Genomic DNA, 5,105 nt, shown 5'->3' with positions numbered 1-5,105 from the left:
TATTTTAAAAACTTTTACAGTAATAAACAAAGAAAAATAAATTTAAGTATTTTCTATATAATTTAAAATAATATCTTTGTGCCTAGATACATACATTCACGTCTTCTTTTTCGATCTGGCCACGAGTTAGTTTTAGTTTTCTTCGTCTCCTTCTTCTATTTTATCTTTGATCCCTCATCTGGAGTCTTTGGTTGTATCACTTACCCTTTTCTTTGTAGGTATAATTTTTTGAAAGCCGTAAGCTTCCGATCTGTTTCTTCTCCCATTTCTAATTGTAGATATAAGGCCAAGGTGAGGACTTATATGATATATTCTTCATTTTTTCATTATCGCTTCATAGTACGAGTTTCTAACTAAATCATTTGTACCTTCGTGTTATTTATAAGCATACGTGTAGTTGTTTTATAAATGAACTATATCATATATATACACATATATATATTGCATTGTAATGTGTAAACAACTGGATCTACTTATAGGTTGCTAAAACAAATATAGTTTATGATGATTAAGACTTGTATGTGGGTGTTTGCATTGTTTGGGAATATGGCATGTGTGATTGGTATATATAAGTTAGAGAAGGTCATAAGGTGATGCAAGCATGGTCGAGCTAGAAGATAATTTGAAATTGATTCAACCCCGTGGATGCAACTATGTGGATGCCAAACTGGTGGATGCAGAAACTCGTGGATACAACTCTATGGATGGAACTGAGTGGATGCAACAATCAAGTAACTATGAAGCAGATTTGGAGCTAAATGGACTCGGTGATACTCAGACTCGGACCCAAACTGATGACGGACCAGACATGACTTTCTCAACCGAAACCAATCAAGACAAGGATCCATTCTGCTTGTCTAAGGGCCCAGTTACTAGATCACAAACCAAAAGACTGAAAAAATCAATTGCTGCTTTGTTTCACTCTGAAACAGACGGAAATCAAGCCAAGGAACCGAGCCAACTCTTCACTTACTCAGTCTTTGGACTGGTCTAAGTGTTATTTCAAAATCTAAGTCTTATTACTTTTATTTTCGATTTTATTAAGTATTAGGACCTTTCAACTTCTTTTCCTTCTTTGTTGCTACTTAAACTCTCTTTTGTTTCTGAAAAACCTAATCACTTTTTTTTATCAAAACTTTCTTCGAAACTTGTGATTCCTTTGTTCAGTTCTTGAGCATTGATTGCCTAGGAGGTGATCTCCATAAGCACCTGTCTTGTTCACTAGTGGGGTTGCCCTCACGGACTAAGGCATCAAGCAAGTGTTTGATCAATCAATAGATCTCACACTTAAGTTCATCAACCATCTCGACATCTACCCACAGATCCATCATCTCTTCATAATCAGATCAGTGTTAGTAACCTGATCCTTCATCAAATCGGTTCTGTTTGTGCTAGTAGCATTCAGTATCTTCACAACCCTAATAATCCGATCCTCAAGATTATTCAAGGGACTGCATCCTCATCTGGATTGCATTAAGTGGTATCAGAGCAGATCTGAAGGCTCTTGATCTGGGTTTGATTCTAAAACTTCTCTCTTTGTTTTTGGGAATCTGTTTTCTATTCTCTGCAATTTTCCCTGCAATTTTCTCAGAAATCTCTTATCTTTCTATATGTATAATCTGAAAGAGGGCCAACCAGATTAAAAAAAAAAAAAAAAAAAAAAAAAAAAAAAAATAAAGTTGAAGAGAAATCCAACTTGGCTGAAGAGAAATCAAGCCCTGGTGGTAATGCCTCTTGTAATCTGTCTATATCTTTCTTATGTTTTGGGGTTGGGATTTGTTCTCTGAATTTTGATCTTTTTTGTTGCTGAGCTACTTGATTCACAGAGAAAAGTCACAAAAAAATTCATAGAAAAATCAGAGAGAACCAGAAGAGAAAAGTGAGGCTTCTGCTATCTGTTATTGTGCTAATTTTTCTTGTTGAGATTGTAAAAAAAAACAATGGCTGGAGATGTTAGTAAAAGAAAGGAGGCACCAACTCTGAAATTGAATAAATTTCAGATGGAAGCAATTATGTTTGAGATCATGAAAATTATGAAAAAGACTGATCTTTTACAAAAGAAACATGCTGATGATTTCTTTGGTAATGTTTCTCAGTTTCAGAACGATGCTAAGATCAAAAGAAAGAGCACGATACCATCTTTCTGTGGAAAAAATGACCATGATGGCTATTTGGAGTGGGAATAGAAAATGGAACTTGTCTTTGATGGCCAAAACTACTCAGAAAGAAAGAAGGTTAAATTGGCTACAACAGAGTACTGTGGTGATGCCATTCAGTGGTGGGATCAGCTTGTTACTACCAGAATAAGAACAGGAGAAACACAAGTTGCATCCTGGTTTGAGCTGAAACACTTCATGAAGAAACACTTTGATTCTGGTAACTACAGCAATAGACAACCAAGACAGGCCAAAGAGGAGACAAGACCTTGCCATGATCATAATCACCCAAGAAAGTCTCAGTCAAATAAGCAAAGAAAGCCAGACCCACGTCCTCTCTCAAGAGTCAGTGAGCAACTGATTTCTACAAAGGAATCAGCTATCCAAAAGCTAAAAACAGAGCCATCTAAGGTAAGTACAGAACCTGAGACAGAAAATGAGTTTTCTCTTTTCTCTCCTCAGTCTGAACTTGTTCTCAACAAAACATGTGATCAACTAACTTGTTTTGAACCGGTGCATCCGAGTAGCCTTGTTTCAGGGTCTCAGGTCTTAGAAGAAAACTCAGCAGAAGAAGCACAAACGAGTTCACCACCAGACGAAGTGTTGGAGAAGCCAAACAACATTGAAGGAAAAACAGATGCTAAGTCATTCTCTCTGAACTCTCAAGAGCACTGTAAGGTCTTGATATGGTTAATTTTGTGCCTGACATGTTTGTTATGGTCTCTTCTAGTGATGTAAAATTTTTTGGTCTTGAAAGAGTAAAATAATTTTGTGTTTCAAACTCTGTTTTTGATAACATGATTTATTCTTTTAAGAAACTTGAACCAGATAAATTTTCTGATCAAAAACATTTTAACTGTGATAATAACATCAATCCTGGTCTTGTTTTGAGTTTTGATCAGTTTATGGAAGACTAGTGGTGTGCCCGCGCGGGTCGTATGACATTTGAGATCTTAAATTTTGTTAGTTTTTTGCTTGTTTATTGTATAATTTTTTTGAAAACCCCTAGTGGGTTGTATGCTCCATTGCAAGGGCTTTACATTGTTGCTTTTATCCAATCTTGTTGAAATAAGTAGGACTAATTTAAAAAGAAAAAATCAATGACTGATTTGAAACCCCTAGCTTGAAAGGTTGTTGTTATGAATTCTTAAATTGAGTACTCGATACTCACAACTTGAACTATTGTATATTAAAACCTGTGAACCAGATGACGAATTTCTTAAGAATATGTATGACATAAACCTTAATATATGGTTTGAATTAATGTAGATAGGAGTTGTCCGCAAGAAAGTGTGTGAGCCAAAGAATCCACCATAACGTTTTAGACATGGTTGCAAACCATACATAGATGTATGCCTGCATAGCATAAAATGTCATTAAAAATGGTGTAAATATCTTATTTAAGTAACTGGAAACTGGAATTGAGTTGGATGTTTTACGTTAGGTGGGTAGCTGAGTTTATTATTGCTCTTCCACCACTTTTTCCCATTAAGGGATCGTTGAAGGATTATCACATATACAATTACGTAACCTCTGTTAGACACTCTTACCCATTTCGATGAAGGCTTGATATAGAACGTTAACCTTACTGAAACCAAATGTTGTAAGGAGTTCATTTAACTATTTAAAATGACAATCAAAGATTGCATGTAGAAGAAAAGCGTGTAAACATTTTTAAAAGAATTAGCAATCAGGTGATAAAAAAACAGTCAAGCGAAGAGAAGGTGCAGTTTCCAAGGTTGTATAAGTAACATATATACATGTACCAAGTATCAACTTACACAAAAGGAAATATAAAATATGATAAAAATCTTTTACAATAAAACTGAAGCCAATGAGGTTGCAGAAGGAGGAGGCGAGGGAGGAGCTAGTGACAGCGAGGTCTCCAAGATGATCCACCATCACCATTGAGATGTTCTCAAAGGTTAACTCGGTGTATGACCACAATCGCCATAGGAGTGGTGAACTAGATAGGCCGCTTGAGTTCTTCTATGAATGATTGTAGCTTTGTGCGCGCAGGTCACTTTATCAGATCTGTCTACCGGAAGTAGTAACCTATCCTTGGTACTGCTCTCTGCATCTGCCAGCCTAGGCGGAGAGAGCGAGATAGTGGATAAAGAGATGTGTTAAAACATTAGATTTGGGTTATTTATGTTGTTTATGTTGTGTAACTTGCCTGCAAGACTGTTAGAGGAGCCGGGTAATAGTGAATATACAAATATTTCATCTTCTGAATCAGATGAAATATAATATAAATTTGAGAACTTCTTACCTGCTCACAGTAATCTGAGAAACCAAAATAGATTGCCTTCAACTGGGAGGTGTCTTCTTTAAAGGTACAAAGAGAATTCTGTTCCAAACCGTTTTAAGTAAACTTCAAAAAGATAGCGATGAAATATCAAATGTATAAGTTGAATTAAAGAGCTTTGTACCACCTCGGGTTTGAGATCTCGGTGTACAACACCTTGGAGATGACAAAATGCAACCACATTCAATATTTGTATCGTAACAGTCTTTGCGTCCTCCTTCGTGTACTTCCCACCTCCGCACATAAAACACAACCAAGTCCATTATAAAGTGATCGAAACCAAAAAATAAAAAAACAACAATCATACTTCTGAAATTGACGGTCCATCTACCTGAGAGTATTCAATCCAAAATCTCCCCTCCTTCACATAACGTAAAACAACAAACCACTTGTTAAGATTCTCCCAAGCTGTATCTGGAATAATGTCTGAGCTAAAAGAGAGTTTACTCCATCACTGTATAGACATTATCATGATCCCATATGCATCAAGGAAACGAGGAAAGTTGTCATGACCAGAGAAAGATCCCAATATCTTCACTTCTCTCTCACATCTTGAATTGTCATCTACACAACACATTACAAACAATAAATCAATTTGACACCAAACTGAAATTGAAAAGACATGACATTACATCTTTCAG

General features: G+C 36.0%; 1 long non-coding RNA gene across 1 annotated transcript; it reads left to right on the top strand.

The window, feature by feature from the left end:
* The first annotated feature begins 517 nt into the window (after positions 1-517).
* LOC125580950 lies at positions 518-3,338 on the top strand. Its single transcript, XR_007318669.1, has 3 exons — positions 518-1,513; positions 1,629-1,879; positions 2,097-3,338. It is a non-coding gene; the product is annotated as an uncharacterized LOC125580950 (long non-coding RNA).
* The last annotated feature ends 1,767 nt before the right edge of the window (positions 3,339-5,105 follow it).

This window comes from Brassica napus, chromosome C1, assembly GCF_020379485.1.
Source record: "Brassica napus cultivar Da-Ae chromosome C1, Da-Ae, whole genome shotgun sequence".
Taxonomy (NCBI): Eukaryota; Viridiplantae; Streptophyta; class Magnoliopsida; order Brassicales; family Brassicaceae; genus Brassica; species Brassica napus.
This window is presented reverse-complemented; position numbering and strand designations above follow the sequence as displayed.